Below are 17,506 nucleotides of genomic sequence, written 5' to 3'. Positions count from 1 at the left end.
GGGATGCATCAGGAAGAGCACTGCCAGCAGGTCGAGGGAGGTGATCCTGCCCCTCTGCTCAGCCGTGGTGAGGCACATCTGCAGTGCTGTGTCCAGTCCTGGGCTCCTCAGCCCAGAGAGACATGGAGCTCCTGGAGTGAGGCCAGTGGAGGGCAACAAAGATGATCAAGGGACTGGAGCATCTCTCTTACACGGAAAGGCTGAGGGAGCTGGGCCTGTTCAGCCCCAAGAAGAGATATCTGGGAGGGGACCTCATCAATGCATGCAAATATCTGAAGGGAGGGTGTCACAAGATGGGGCCAGACTCCTTTCAGTGGTGCCCAGCAAGAGGACAAGGGACAACGAGCACAAACTGAAACACAGGAAGTTCCATCTGAATATGAGAAAAAAATCCTTTACTTTTAGGGTGAGTCATCACTGAATAGGTTGCCCAGAGAGATTGTGGAGTCACCTTATGTGGAGATATTCAAAACCCACCCAGATGTGATCCTGTGCAAACTGCTCTACTTGAACGTGCTTTAGCAAGGGGTTTGGACTAGATGATCTCCAGAGGTCCCTTCCAACCCCAAGCATTCTATGACTGATTCTGTGATTTTGTGGTAAAGTTTACCAGGGGAAACTGCAAAGTGGTGATAGAATATTACCTCGTGTCAAAACATGTTTAATATGCTGTGTCTCTATCGAGTCACAGTAATGATTTGAGCTAATTTAGAAACAGTTTTCTTCCAAACCTATGGGGCAGGCTGGAACCAGAAGGAAGTGAACATTTTCAAGAGGAATTTCCGATTTTTAAAAGATCACTTTAGCGAGTAAATTTCTAGAACTATATTAGGCAAAAGTTGCATTGATGGAAACTTTTTGATGAGAATAGAAGTTAAAATCTGATTAGTGAATGGATTCTTTAATTTGCCTGAATGTAATTTACTTCACTTGGATTAAGGCCAAGCTGCAAATGGAATTGGTGTTGATAAGTCTCATTACCATCAATAGCATCATCTCCAGTTGGAAACTGATAGTTACAGCATTAATATAAACAGTAAAACTGATCACACCAAAACTTTGGATCCTGTCCTGCTCTTCCTGAATTCTAGGGCTACTCTCCTATTGGCATTGGTAGCAATAGGAACAGGTCCAACTGAATTACTTGATGAGAGGCTTCTTCCTTAACTCTGTACTGGCTGAGCTATGTAAGCAAACTGTTAAAAACTCTGATATATAATCCGGATATCTTCACGGTTGAACAGTTCTGATTTATGCACTGTCTGACGGTGGTAGCAATTTATTAGCAAGGGGATTATGCACTCCTTCAGTTCTATCACAAAAAACTGCATGCTTTATGCAAGATTTTGACCTCAATTTTCTGTTTTCCTAATACTCTTTGAAATTTGTGACCTTAAGACCACACCTAATGTTGAATTACTGTGTTATTTATTCAAATAATAGAGATGTTAAATTCACTTGTTTTTACAGACTATTTATAGTTTTTTTCAAAAGAGTACTTAGAAGGGATATTTTTAAACTACAGCAACTGTGTGTTGTCGTTAGCAGAGTTTCAGGCAAAAGTATTGTGGTTTTGGCTTTTTCATGTCAAGGCTGAATGCAAGATGTTTTACTGTCTGTAAATGATGCCTCCTAGATTTCTAGTGTATATATTGAATCTATTTTGTACCACTGTTTCTTGTTTGAAGGTCATGGACTACCCTGTGGAGAGAGCTATACATTAGCACATGCCAGGAAAGTCATGGCCCCATGCAAGGGTATGGGAGGCAAGTGAGCTGTGCTGCTTCCAGATGGTATGAAATCCAGTGTTTATGGTGGCTCTGTGCTGTATCTCCCTAGCTGGGGCTGTGCAGAGGTATTTAAGGGTGTGGGTCACAAATGTTCAGCTCTTACTCCCTGGCCCAGCAAAGGACCTGCGCACAAATTGGGCAGAAATGATTTCTGGCTCTAGTTAGAACAGATTGTATTTGGGGACCTATTTTGGCCAGCATACCGATAAACTTACTGTGGACTTTCCAAAGTATGTGGGCTCCTATTTGAAGCTGGATTTTACTTTTAAATTTAAAGGTAGTAATGTCAGACTTTTGATGAGGAACTGTGTTTTGTCTGTCATTTGAGGCTATACAGTACAAAATTGATTCCATGTTATCCGTATACAGATGAAGCAATGTTTTGCTGATACCAGTTAAAATAGCAGTTCTCATTCTACATCTCTTTCATTATTTCTTAGAACTGGATTATATCCTTTGCAGCAGTAACAAGTGAAACCTGTGGCAGGCTTGCTGAACAGAATTCTTCCCTCCTTCAGTTTAGTTTGCATTTGTGTATGTGTGTGTAGGTTTTCAATTCAATTTCTCTCAGTTTTGGAAAAAGGATTAAAAATATAATTATATTTTATTGACCCTAGAAGAGTGAATAAAACCAACATATTCTCCAAAGTTTGACTGCTGGAAAAACTGTACAGTCTGTCCTTTCAACTGAGCAAAGCAGCAAACAGCAGCAGAAATCCTTAACATGTCATTTTCTGTGAGTTAGTGCCCTCATGCCCTAAACCTCTTACTGCCATATCTTTCCCCATACAGATAGCCTCTAAATTGTTCACTGTTCAGAGAGCCCTGTCCTCAATAGTCTTCAGTGTTTCAATCTACTGTTATTGGGTAGAGGTAGCAGCTAAGCAAGATGATAAAACAAATTTATTTTCCTAGGAAACTTAGAAAAATGTTGAACAGACACTTTCTTATTTTGAACAAGACTGATTATTGTAATCAGCATTGCTAATCCCATTTGGCACTAGCTATTGTTTAAATATCATCAACAAAGCATACTGTAAATGAGCTTGTAAAAGGAAGCAATGTAGTCGTGTTGTCATCATTTCACTGGAGGCTATTAGTGGTCAGGAGCTACATACATTTGTCAGATCTGGCTTTTACTTCATCTGGAAAGATCAGTTTGGCGTGATAATCAATTAACATTGCATATTTCCAGTGTCCTTCCAGGTTGCAGTTCTGCTCTCTTTGTCATTAAAACACATGAATGACTTTTTAATTTAAGTTATAAAGATTTGTGCGCAGATTTTCCTTAGTAAACTGAGAGTTGGTAGAGGCAGTCAAAAGTGTATTTTAAGATGAAATAAAAAATGCTTAACTGGACTTTGATGACAGAAGAAATAGCCCCCTCCATACTGTTTACCTTTTTAAATTTCCATTAATTTTCTTCCTACAACATGCTGCTACTAAGCACAAGATCATTTTAATATTAAAAATACAGTTTTTGAATGAAAGTAAAGAAATGTGATGTAAGCTATTAATAGGTTTAAGGAATTAGAAAAACAAAATTCCACTTTGAGCTGTTTATCAGAATTAAGATATGTTTGTGGTACTGTTGATATCTGATATTTATTTGACTCAAGCTAGAAAAACAGTGTAAGTGTTTCACTAGAGGGTGTTTCTTAAATATTACTGTTACTATAGATAATGTAAGTTGACAGAATCTGTAGTTGAGGGGCAAGTCATATGGAGTCTGCTTTCAAGGGTTTTATTTTGGCAGGCAGAGGACAGGTTGAAAACATGTCAGCAGAATGAAAAAGTTTTACTGCTTTCAGATATGGATTTGTGCCAGGTCTGTACACAAACCATCAATATATCCTGACCAGGTGGGTGTCCTTGAAGTATAGTGTGAATAAAATGGTCATCATAAAGACAAACTATTAAAAATGAATTATTTTAATATTAAAAATAAATTATTCTTTGAATACAGGTATTAGAGCAAAAGGTTCTCCAGAAACATCCAACATCCTCTGAGGAATGTGTGTGTGTGTGTGTGTGTGTGTGTGTGTGTGTGTGTGTGTGTGTGTGAATGAAGGAAAATTCTGCATGGCAAAGGTGACTGATGGCAGTGTTTAATTCCAAGACCATACACAAATGATTTCTAGGCTCTGCGAATTGTTCTTGAAGTCGGATAGAGCAGAATAATGTTCATACACGGTTTAACTACATTTCCAGTCTGATAAGTCTATGTTAGAAATTTTTTTGTTAGAAATTTTTTTGTTGGTCTGTGTTTGAACATTGTTCTGGAACTGTTCTTGAGCTTTGTGAAGGTGGGACGCCGAGCTGCAGCCAAGGACACCTGGTTTTCCCTTAGCTCCAGTGTAAAGAATTAAAAACTGTAGCCTCCAGTGAAGTTGGGAGCTATCAGGGAAAGTGTGGTGGAGAGGTTTGTGTATTGTATTGCCATCTGTTAAAGCTAGAAGCTGTTTGCTGCTTTGCTCAGTCGAAAGCAGGGACTGTACAGTCAGTCTGTTCTGAGCAGCATGAGCGAGATGCCACCGTTATCACACACCCTAGTCCACGCTCAAATCATTTAGATACATAGGAACTGAGCTTTCTGGTCCTGATTTCCAAACTGCCTTTCCTAAAACAGGATGGGCCTGCTCCACCCTGTTTCTCATCCTCGGAGTTCAGTTCATTGCTTAAAACGGCCCTTTGTTCTGCTTAAGTGATCTTAAAAGAGTATGTAAACACATCAAGGCAAGCTGAGTCCTAAAATTAGTTAATGGTAACTGGGTACAGAAGTTCAGAATAGGGGAGCAAAACACAAGCAGAGGTTGACTATCAAGTATAATAAGGAATGGAAAAGAAAGGGGAAAACAACTAGGAATATGTTGATTTAAGGGAGAAGGTGCAAAGAAGAAGGATAAAACTGACAGTGGAGCATCTTGCCAAATTCTTCCTGCTCTTGAAGCCAGCCCCCAGACAACATGGAGCCAGTAATTATTCAGCTGCTAAGTGGGGGGTAAAGTCCATTTTTAGAAAGCTGAAGGAGAGAGCTCTACCTTCAAAATAACTTGGAAGCAATGTTGCAAGTAGTGTACCAGTAACTAAAAAATGCTTCATAGATCATAATATCAGCATATCTAGAAAACAAGGGTTTTAGTTCAGATGGACTGGGAACACTGGTGGATTTCTTAGCTAGTTTATGCAAGTGAAAAATACCCCAACATGTAATACTGGCACAGCATCACAGTTTGCAAAGAGTATTCTCCTTATCTTCATAAATGGGACATGGACTCATCAAGAGAGATTGTAAATACAAGCACAGCATTGTGGAATTTTTTGGAGTATGTTATAGTGGTGATACTGATGTTAACAATTTTTTTAAACTGCTTTCCTTTATTTTCTTGAATGAGAAGACCCTGTAATTGTGGAGTTTTTAATGTCTGACTGATTTTAAGAACTGCAGTAGACAGTGTAGCATGCCTGCGTTTAAATAAACATCATCTCAATCTTTGTGCAGACTAATTGGGGAGAGGTTGGGGAAAGATTGGTGATTATTCTCTAATACTCTAATAAAACCTTTTGGCATAACTGTGGCTTCTAGTTTCACTCAATTAAGTGAACAAGTCCTGAGCATGCACAAAGACCTTTATTAAACTTGCAGATAGACCTGAGGAGAAATTAAAGGCAATGAAATGAGACTAGCTGCTGCCAACAAGGAATTAAAATATTATAATATTTATAATATAATCCTCACAACCTGTCAGATTTTTTTTTTAATCAGTCATGTTAAAGGGAGTTGTATCTGCACTTTTTATTTTTCTTCCTCTCGTGCCTCTTCTTGCAGTATTTTGGCACAGTATTTTTCCACAGATCACATGACAGGTGCTCATGTGCCTTCTGCACTTGCTCAAATTCAGCATCTCCTGGGGAACAAGGAACAATGTTAGTCCTGAATGGCTGGAGGTGGTGGTGGTTGGGAGTTGGGAGGAGCAGGCAGGAGCTGGCAGAATTCCTCGGGGAGGAGGGAGCCGTTGTCTCTGCACATTCCCTTCTGCTGGTCAAAGGTCCCGTGCCAGGGCCTGGCTTGGCGGATGCTCATCCCAGGGATGTTGCCCCGTGAGGGCCCCTGGGAAATGAGCGGTGCTGTGCAGGTGCTGCCCTGGCACGAGCGCCTGCAGGGACTTGCTGGTGCTCAACATTGTGTGTGATCTGTAGAAATTCTGTTTTCAGTTTTCCATCACTTCAAGAGTATCAAGTCTCGCAGTTCCTGCCTTCCCACACCTGTGGAAGAATTTGAATTTGGTGCCCCACTTTCACATTTCTTTAATTAAGGCTGCTGATTGCTCACTTCTCTTTTCTTCTGCAGCCAGGTGAGTTTGCTGACACTCCTGGGCCCAGTGGGTGGCCCTTCAGATGTTGAAGTGCCTGCAAAGAAAAAACATAATTATCCATTAATATTATAGTCTCCCTTTTCTCCAGAAATGGGAGAAATGGAGATTGAGTTTCTGCTATGCTATTTCTGTACTTCAGTGCTTGCAAGGTTTATGATTTCTGATCTGCAGTCTCACCCATCTGTGAGTTTATCTATCTGGAAGTAGCAGGTGACAGATAGAAAGTTTCCAGCTGAGAACACCCGAGTAAGTTTTCTTAATTATTAAAGTTTAATAACTTTCAATGGATGTAGATTTTTATGTAGCCCTAGCCTAGTGAGACCGGAGAAGGGCAAAGTGGTTCCTAATAGACCATATGTTACTGTCTTGAGTTTCAAGATTGTTTTTGGGTTAGAGAGTACAGTAGAGAGAATTTTACTTTTCCTGAGTGAATGAGATGCTGTCCTGTGTCCAGAAGGGAATTTCTTTAGCCTTTCCAAAGAAGATGGCAGTATGGTAAAGTAAGCAGCAGAAACAAAGATGTGCAAGAACAGTGTTTCTCTTATCATCCGTCCTAATCAATCAGTGAAAATTCAAGTAGTATAACTAAATTTCAAGCGTTAAGTTTGCAGGGAGACTTGTGAAAGTAGGGGAGGGCCCAGAGAAATACTGATAAGAGGTTGTTATGAGTGCTTGTTTGACTGCTAACTACAAAGTAATCTCTTTCAGTGGCAAGAAGTTCAGTTCCTCCCAGAAAAACAAAAATTATCTGGTAGGAACTTTGTCATTGCAGATATCTGGATGAATTTTGTGTGCTGAAGGGGAGCTTAGTACAACAGCCTACAGATCCTCAAGACATTTCCCAGGGGAAAAGGATTAACCAGGACAACACTGACATCTGATAGCTTTTGACTGTTGAATGTTGATAAATGTTAATCATCAAAGAAGCTTCCATGACAAATCAAAGTTTTACTTTTATATAAAACTTATATGATGCAAATTCACAAATATAGTAGTTTTACAAGTTGTGTAATGTTTTATTATTCATATAGCACGTAACATAATAGCATATAGTGTATAATGAATCCTAAAGGATTTTTTAATACTGTGAAATTTTTGGTGTTTGTTGCATGTTTCTTAGGGAAATTGTGAAAAGTATAAAGGTGGAAGCAGAGGTGGTGCAGAATATTCTGGAAAGCGGAGAAGGCTACTGAGCAAGTCTTTTTCTTACAGATAATACTGCATTGCCACAGTTCATTATATGCTAGTGCAGAGGAATGAGGATCCTTCCTAACTGTGATTTTAGCCACCTAGAAGGAAATTGCTGTCTCTTTATACTAAAACTTGCATCAGCAATAACAAATATAATAGGAAATGCTAATTAGCTTCTAGTCTCATGTGCTTCTTTTCTTTCATTTTTGAAGTGCATTTTGGAGTGAAGAGAGGGAGCATAGGGCATCCCATCAAACTGGTGCTGACCAGGTCTTCAGAATATTTTCACTGCATGTTCAGAGGGAAAATTTGTTGCTCAGGGTTTGCTTGGGATAGAAACACCACAGTCACTGTCGCATCACAGGAACTTTCCCAAAATTCTTTTTCTCCTGTTCCCCCAATAAAAAAGGCTTCTGGCAAATGGCATCACTGGGGAAAATGGCTTCTGTGCTCAGAGAGAACAAGTCACCAGGTGAAGGCGTGGAGCCTTCTGGGAGCATTGCTTCATCTTCTCCATAAACACCTGTGCTACAACTGCACGGCAGCTGCACAGCTACAGTGGACAGCTGCCCTGAGCTGGTACTAGAATAATTCCTTTGCTGCCTTGATCAAAATTGCAACGTCCGAAGTATTCCTTCCAGATGTTCATCACAGTGTGAGTGTGTTCTTGCCACTAGCAGCAAACCTGAGTCACACCCTTGGTGGCTGAGAAAGAGTTAGTCAACCGTCTGGAGCCCGAAGGTACATGCTGCAGTCTGGAGCAGCATGAGAAAATGGCTGATGAACAGGCAGGAGGCTATGAAGTGCCATTCAGGAGGGGGGTAGGATGTGGCTCATAGGGCAAAAGGAATAGGGCAAAACTCATAGGCAAAGCTGTGGGATTTCCCTGGATTGTCTGAGCCTGGTGTTCTTCATGGCTACGTGGCAGCTCCAGTGACATGTCGAGGGGAGGCTGCAGTGGACATAGATCAGGACCTGGGGAACAGAGGCCGCGTTTGCCCTGTAAGTTAAGGTATGGATTGGAAAGTAAAAAGGGGAAGAAATGAGGTGAAGACTGTGGAAACCTGGTCATGTCAGCATGTCTTCATACTGAAAGCACTGCAAGCCAGGAACTTCTTTACCCCATAAATCCACTAAGACTGACTTACATATAAGGGTCACAGATGCCGGTACTGTGATTTGGTAGAAGAAAAAAGCTCTCCTGGATTTCTTTCTCTTCTCTAGGCAAACTGTTTTGCTAATCTTTCCTCAGTCCAGATACTACACCCTCCATCCCTTATGTGATACAGTCACTTCCCCACTTCTCTCTGACCTATTTTGGCTGTTACAAAAATTCAGTTGATTAATAATGGCACATTTGGGGAGGAAACAGGAACAATGTCTTGATCTTGAACTCCTGCTCACATATCTATATTATTAAGTCATGGATAAGTAGATGTTGAACACTTCAATTAGTCATTCTTCATTTTCCTACCACCTTCTGTTTCTCCTCAAATTTTAATCTCTGTGGGTTAGAAAATGCTAGTGGACTATGGGGATTGCCAAAAACTAATAATAATTAAAATTCCTTGCTATAAAAAGCATTGTACGCTACTTTTGAGCTGAAAGCATTAGAACACTTTCCAAGAATTCCAGCATATTAAATTCTGCTGTGACATTTGACTTATAGCATGGTCATTTTTTTTTACTTCTTCAGCACAGTGTAATGACAGTAAGTTCCCATTTTGTAAATAAGTTCCCACACAAATTCCTCATGACATCGCATGTGGGAGTTCACATAATAAAAAAGGAATGTTCTCCTCTTCTTCATGTGTCTTTACAAACCGATGTCAAATTTTCTCTGAAGACATGGTGTCTACCTAACTGAGCTACTAGATCTGCAATGGTCATCTCTGTTAATGTTCAGAAGTGCTGTATTCTTAATTGACCTCATTGATAAGCAGATTAAAAAAAAAAAAGGAAAAGGAAAACATTTTGTAATATGCTGTAGCTGATTGGACTGACCAATTCAGGCTGCTTTGGTGACAACTGAACCTCAGAACTGGCTTGACTGGTTACACAGCGATTCCCCAGCTGGATTGTTGATGTAAGTGCAGCACAGGTGCCTTCATCACCAGCCTCTGGCTGGGCTTCACATCATGGAGGTGGAAAAGAGAAAGCAAGGCTTGAGCTCAGACCTGTTCTCTTGAGTCTGTACTCTATTGGATCCTGTGAAATCCCATTAAGGTCCTTACTGATACAGTTAATTTAAGTTGTTCTGATCTGTTTCCAAATTGTGCTGGAGATTAAACTTCAGGGGCAAAATGGGTAATTTAAATTCACTTTCTCCATGATCACTGATGTGTTGGCACTGAACGTATACTGCAGATATGAATTTATTTTTATATGCCCGGGGCTCTGTAAGCAAAATCTGCATCACTAGACTAATGTAAGAATAACTTTTTTTTTAACTTACTGCTCATGTACCAGAAAAGAAATCTATTCCTTTTTAGTTATCCAGGTTTGGTTAGTAAGCACTTGTTTTGTATTAGTAAAAAATTGTTGATAGTTTGATATTAGCTTCATAAAAGGAGATTTGTGTTGAAACAAAGACATTCACTATTAAGTGATTCCCTTGCAGTCCTGCAGCCTCATCAGGGGTTGTGTTCTACTCTGAAATGGCCCACCATTCACAGAGCCCAGGTTCTGGCCAAAGTGGAATTGTTTGGCATTTGCAGGTGAGCACATTTCCAGAACAAGATCAAATATTCTGATTTCTGATGGTTGCTTTTGCACGAGAGCGCAGTGGAGATCCATCAAACTCGTTAAAGGGAACATATTGCCAATTTAGATTTGAATTATGATTTGATTACAATTTACTGTCTTAGTGGTGTCAGACACTCACATCCAGTTCCTGTGTTGTAATAGTTCTGTCTGTTCCACCTGCACTCTGAAACAGGTTTGTTGTGGTCACTCAGAAGAATGTTTTAATAAGTTTCTTCTGAGATGGAAGTACAGTATTGCTGCTACTGAGATTGATCTGCGCCACACATGCAGCCATAGCTGGAAGGAGTGGGGGGCCGTGCAGGTGTCTCTTGGTGTGCCCCAATATTTCAGGGGGCTGAAATAATAGCACCTGAATTTCCTCATTAGGAGTCTAAAGAAAATATTTAACTAGGAAGCTTTGCATGGAAATGAAATATGCTTAGAACCAAACAGAAAATTATATTCGTGTGTCCTGAATACTTACTTGTGATAGCAGTGGTAACTTTTTTTTTTTTAATCATTTTTTGTTGTGAGATTTCTACATAATACATTGAATACTTTAAGGTTAAAAGCTGGTGGGATCTCATTCTTCACCCCCTATTTTCTTAGCAACAAAAGCCATACAATTTATTTTGTATTCCTCAATATTTTTCAACCCATATCTCCTGTTACTAACTTTTTTAGAAGTTATTTTATTACATCTTGTCACAAGAAAAGGCAAAAATAAAGTGTGTATCTATTTAGCCCAATGGAAGGAGAAAGAAGATGGAAAACAAAGACAGAAAGGTCATTCTCAGCAATTAGACACCTCTTTCTCCAGTAACAAAGTAATTGACAATTATACAAGTGAATTCAGATCAATGGTAACAGTATTTTCAGAGGCTTGACCACACCACAAAATAATATTTTATTTTCTCTGGGCATGTCTTTTGTAATTCTCTTGCATTTTAGTTAATTGTATTAAATGGAAGTTCTGATATTTTTCATGTGCTAGCTAACATATCAGTATTTGTTCTGCTTTTCTACTTTTCCTGGATGCATATATGGTCTCTATAAAATTAAAACAAGGAGACATGCTATTGTTTCTTTTGTATTGTCTGTTCAGCTTTGAATACTGCACAGGGCGCTATAAAGTGCTGGGATATATCAGTTTCTTATAAATTACTTATGTGGTTCTGGTATTACAGTAGGAGTCATGTGGAAAATGCCATGACCATCTGCAGAGTGGAAATCTGGAAACACTGCAATATCATATACAGCATCTATTGATTCCACAGGGCACTGAAATCCATCTGAAGAATGGCACTTTTTGGCTATAAAATGATTGAGATTGGTGATACAAATAGATTTTAAGAGTGCCTCCTGTGTATGTCTGAAAGCAGCTGTAAAGTACTAGATCAGTATTTTATATGAGCTGTTTCATATGTAGAAACATTAAAGATAGTAGCATTTATTCTAAGGAAAATAACAAGATAGTCACAAACAAAGCAGAATTTACCATTACCTAGGCTGTAGCTGAATTTTTTATAAGGCCGCAGCAATATCACAAGCAGCAGACATGCAGAAGGATGTGGAAGCCTGGTATTCACAATAAGTGTCCTGGTGCCATCATGGTCCTCCAGCACTTTTCTAGTGTTTTGGCCTCTGTGCAGGTTTAGCTTAGATAAAGTTTTATTTTTCAGGTTATGAATGTAGTTTTTATATCTCTTTTTATTTCTGACAGTCAGATAGTCAAAGAAATACATTGTCTTACTGAGGAGTAAGGGTTCTATTTTTCCCTTAGCTCAGCTGGGAGTCTGATTTCCTCCTGTGTGCTGCAGTGACATGGAGAATTTCAGAGGACTTGTGAGAGTCCAGGAGAGAATTCCCACGATGATATACTTGATGTGAAGAGGCCTGTGTTTTCCCCACTCCAGCTCCCACCCTAGGAGGGGGCATGATGACGTGGGCTTGTAGCATTCTGCTAATTTACACAAGGAACTGCTGGAGTCCCAGGCATGGACCATGTTCAGGCAATACAGATATGACTTGCCTTCCCCTGGGCTGTACCTTCTAGAAGAAATTAAGTGCCGTATCTGCCTGAAGAAATATGGACAGATAAAAACATATGCAGGGTCACCTGATGAGGAGGGGACTAGAATGGAAGGACAGCTTTAAATATCTTTGATTCTATTGCTGCACTCAGTGAACAAACTCCACTGGTTCTTCCATAGAGCTACTGCCATGCTCTCTTCATTATTTCATTGCAGAAATAGCCAGCTGCTGCCTCTTACCTCTATTTCCAGCTCTTACCTCCTTTAAGAGACAGCTGAAAATGAGGTAGATAGAATCCTCGTCATTTTCTTTCAGATAATTGCTGTGGTTACTCTGCTGCTGCAAGCTGGGAAGAGGGATGTTGGCAGCAGATGGGAGACTTCACTCAGGGCAATGTGAGGAAAAATCTGTAGATGTGAGGCAGTGTTGTAACTCCATGAGTCGTAACTCGTTGCAATGAGGACCTTACTGTGTGTAATGTCCTAGTATGTAAGGAATGACAGAACTCATTCCTCTGAAAAAGCACAGGACCCCTGGTTTAGAATAGAATTTATTTTTAAATTTAGGCCTTCCCAGAATATCTTTGTTTTGCTCTGGGATTATTGCCAAAAATATGTTTTTGTGACATTTTGTAAATGTACCTGCATCCTTAGATAACATTATTTTTGTTGTTGTTCAAAGCTATTTACAAAAAGAAACAGAAGGAAAGAGCTGTAAGCTCTATCAAAGTAAGTGCAGGCAGTTTACCTAGCAAGACAAAAAGAAAATGACAGAGATGGTGAAAGAAAAGCTGGATTTGAAATGCAGCAAAAATTACTATCTTGCAAGCCTCATTCCAGCTTGTGAGTTTGCTAGAGTGGAGAAATGTGATTGAAGTGCTCGTCTTCATGTTCAGGTGAAGAGGAGTTTACAGGCATCACATAAAGTCAGGAAGTGATTCAGTAGGTTAAAGGCAGTCAAGAGTTTGAGATTGCTGCACAAATGACAGAGCAACTTCTGTCAGGGGATCAGGAGAAAGATCAGAGAGAGCAACGCTGAAAGTGGATTGAGCAGAGCATGTGTAAAATCCAAGTTGAAAAGTAAAGGGTGTCAATGAAGTGTTATCAAGATCTTTCAAATTCTGTTTGGAGCTATGTAAGAAAATTGTGAATATAGCAAAGAAATTATTACCGTACTAAATAGCATTTATATAACATATCCATCACAAGATGTTGAACACGTATTTTATTTTTAGTTTGTAGGTGATTAAACTGAACAAGTTGACTTGAGTAGTTACACAGAAAGTCAGAAGCACAGCAAACTACTTATCAAGAGCCACTATGTACAATAGTCTCAGTGTAAAGATGCTAGAATATGCTCTTTCACATCAGGGAGCTGTTCCTCTCACAGCTGACATTTCTGTGCAACTACACCACAAAAATGCTATACTGTGTAATATCATCCCTGTGTTACCAGAGTTCAGAGCATCACAAAACTGTTTCTAGGTTTTGGAAACTGATGTCAAATGTTTATCAATATAGCTTGCAAATTCTCTTTGCATTTTGTCCACATTTCACAGCATATTATAAGTGGCATGTCAGTAAAAAATAGATTCAGTCGAGCTAGCAACAGAAAGCAGAGAAGGAAGCGGCAGTAGTTGGCTCCCAGCAATGTTCTCTTGGGAACAAGTCTGAACTGAGGCGGCTTTAGGGCTCTTTAGTTAAATTAGAGTTTTCCTTCAGTCCTCTGCATGATGGGGTTGTTCTTTTAAGGATACCACCATTTTGCAAACATCTAAAAAGATTGAAATACAGTCTTAGAAAACTGGCATCTTGTACTGCTTAGGTTACAGTAGATACCAGTATAATACATAGAGAAAATACCCCTCAGTACATTGTGAAAGACAGCAGAAACATTCTGTAAGACACTAGGGCAACACTGTCTCTGGCTGACAGGTTTTAATCTTTAAGGCACAAAAATCTTGGGGATGTCACAGAGACCTACAGATCTCTTCCAACGAACAAAAAGCAGTTGTGGCCATCTCTGTTCCTGGGGTTCCAAGGCAGAGCTGGAATGCCCCTGAGCATGTCTGTGCCCTCTGCTGCCCACTAGTTCATAGCACCACAGTGGGCTGAGGTTTAGGGACTGCTCATATGATCCCTGAAGTTGTTTGAGGCTTTTTCCCAAAAACCTGCCTCATACCCATGTTTTGTTGTGAGTTATCTGTCACTTTTATTACTGCATTGGATTTGGTTTGATTTCTGGATTAAGTTTATATAGATGAAAATAGACCTGGGTACATCTCAGTGTCCCAAAACAACTGTTACCCACCTTCCAGCTCCTCATTGCAGCATCACCGTTTTGCTGATTCTCCTGTATTCCCTACTCATTTGTACAGGGGCTTCTTTGTAGTCATTACTGTGACTACCAAAGGTAAACACAAACTCGTAGCAGTGCTTCCTCCACCTGGCTTCCCACAACTGGAAAATCATGCTGATTGTTCTGGATGAACCAGATAAGAGGATGAGAACAGATAATTGTAGAAATTATTAAGTTTGACATTGTGATTTATTGCCTTCCTGTAGTGCTCAATCCAGCAATCCTTGGTGCTACAATCTCAAACGTGGTGTACTGAAGAGATCAACAGGTCTCTGAGCAGGAGTATGTAGACTTATCTGGAAAGATTCCAATGTGGAGTGGCCACAGCAAAAGGAAGCAAAAGTGGTTTAATCATAGGATAATCATGCCATGGTGACTCACTGATCATGGGTAGATTGCTCGGCTTGTATATCCAGAATCCACCAGGAGCTTGAAGTGTGAACAGGCTTTGGCAAGAAACTGAAGAGTGTGCAAGTGTTTAAGCAAACAGAGAGTCCTTTTTTCTGTAACTTATCAAAGGAGCTGTCTCCTTGGATGCCTGATCATGAGGATGGCAGTACTCTCACTGTTTTGCTCAAAGCTGTAAGCAACCTTCAGTAATGTGAATAGTCAGAGAATATGCCAGACTTACATAGAGGCCCTTAAGGAAAATTACTCACTGGAGCCATTTATACCAACTTGTATATGCAAGGGAGGGGAAAAAAAAAAAAGAAGATATTTTGGTTCAGCATTACAGATCTTAAATCCGTAAAAGAAAAATACTGAAAGTGGCCATGTTTGCATATAGAATAATGCTTAAAGAAGATAAAATAGCAGCAACAATTTGGTGAAAAATCTTAAGTATAGGTGATGTGGACGTAAAAACAACTGTGTCTTAGTTGATCATTTTCTCACTTCTTTCTTTTGGTTCCTGACTCCAGCAATCATTTTAATAACTTTTGAATATAAGTTATTTTGTTTTCACATTACCTTTTACAGACAGGAAGAATTCTTCCATAGGTGCTTGCAGAGCTACTCTGCTTTTTATAACTCTTACAGAATCTCTTCAAGAAAGGAATAAGGAAAAAAAAAAGTAAAAGCATGCTGTTTGCCAAATGGCAGTAATGGCTCCTATCAGACAGTAGAAAGGGGGAAAAAGGTATAATACAGCTCACTGCTATTGAAAAATTGACCTCTGATGGAGTTGGAAAATAGTTTAGAGAGCTAGTTAAGCAGGTTGAAAATGTGCAGAACATAAAACTAATGTTCTGTTGCAAACACAGGCTAATACAGAGGTGAAAACCTGAAGAAATTCTAATTTTCATGAGGAAAAAGCTAATTCAGAACAGTGATTTTCACATGTAACTCAGTGTCCTTTGCAGGGCTTTAATAACTTAAAATGTTTACTGCAAGTTCATCCACATCAGTTTCTGGAAACCGGAGAAGGCAATGGATCAGGCACAACAGGCCAGAACCTAACATCTGAAACATACAGACATCAGTTAAAAAGTAGCAGACATTACATAGAAGAACTGAAAAATATAAATAACTTGGTGGGTTTTTTCCTCCAATTTCCTGAAGGTTCCAGAAGCTTTGGCAAAACTGACATTTTAATCAAAACCAAATAATATGCAAATCTACCATAAATACTGATTTTTCCTGCAATACACTGAATCTTTCATAAAAACAAACTTAATAAAGATTGGACACCTGAATTTTCTGCCAAGATAACAATCTCTGTATTAGAGTCCCTAGCCTAGAAGGGAAATCCTGAAAAACATCAGGAAGAAGGCAGAAAGAAACTGCCGGAAAGGATCGTGGAATAATTCAGGTTAGAAGGGACCAAATGAGGGCTCCAGCCTTCTCTCAAAGCTGGGTCAGCTCTGAGACCAGACCAGGTTGCTTAGGACTCTAACCAGTTAGATCTTGGAAACTTCCGAGGATAGAGATTACACAACTGTAATGCTGAAGAAGGAACTGAGGTGGTAATAATGCAGAAATTAAAAATCCATTTGTATTTTGTAGTGTAGTTTTTTAGGTTTCTAAAAAGCTCAGACAGACACACTGTACCTACAAACACTTCATACAGGTGGCCTTTTCTGTGAGGAGCAACCTGACAAATTCCCCTACTTTGCCAGTACTTAATGAGCTGCAATAAGGTACCTTGCCGAGGTAAGGTAAGGTCAGGAGAGACAGTCAGGAGAGACAAACTGCATGAAAATATTAATGATTGAATGTGCAAGTTGCATGAGTTCTTAAGAATAGCTACCGATATTTGGCTTAATTTTGTCTTTTTCAGTTACAATTTTACAGCAGTACTGTGCATTTATGTGCCACTAGTTACTTTCTGAGTCACATAAAAAGCTGCTTCATTGTATTTATTTGGCCATATAGACCCCATTGATGTTTTACTGAAGTACAGAGAAGTTAAGTGATTAACCTAAGGTCACTGAGCATGCCAGTGGCATCTGAGTGGTAAAATCCAGGTGTTGGTGCTGTTTGTACCTCAGTGATCCTCCTCAGTGAGGAAGAGATGACAATACTAAGGTCATACAAGAGAATTTTCTGTGAACAATTTTTCTCCTAAAAAGGTCCCAGAAAATGCTTGAAAAAGGAATGTTGAAAACCAGTATGTTTCATGCTATGTATTTTGCACTGTTTTTTCTTCAGATATGTGACATAGCAAAGTTGAAGAGCCTAGTAAATAATCTCTGTATAAAGAAACCCCAAAAACTAAAAAGGAAAAATGGAAAAGACTGTCTTTGAGACTATTTCCAGAGCTGGAGGAATGTGAGGCTGGTGCAGTCCAGAATTTAACATCTCTATCCTGCTGCTGCTAAAGTATGGGTTTAGTCACAGTTGTTTGCCCTTTCATTGCAAAGTGCAGGTTAATAAACATCCTTGACAATAGAAACAGGTATGATTTAATCAGTCAGTCAATCATGGCCAGTCTTCGTGAACGAAGATTTGGGAAAGGTCATTACCCTTCGAGCCTGCGCGATGGATTTTTTAGGTGAGACCCATCGTGCGCTG

General features: G+C 39.5%; 1 protein-coding gene across 8 annotated transcripts in view; it reads left to right on the top strand.

Annotated features, from left to right (window-relative positions):
* TJP1 (tight junction protein 1) overlaps positions 1 to 17,506 on the top strand; it is a 163,479-nt gene that overhangs the window by 63,929 nt on the left and 82,044 nt on the right. The window lies entirely within an intron of this gene.

Source organism: Lepidothrix coronata, unplaced genomic scaffold, assembly GCF_001604755.1.
Source record: "Lepidothrix coronata isolate B3197 unplaced genomic scaffold, Lepidothrix_coronata-1.0 Scaffold266, whole genome shotgun sequence".
In the NCBI taxonomy this organism is placed as follows: Eukaryota; Metazoa; Chordata; class Aves; order Passeriformes; family Pipridae; genus Lepidothrix; species Lepidothrix coronata.
This window is presented reverse-complemented; position numbering and strand designations above follow the sequence as displayed.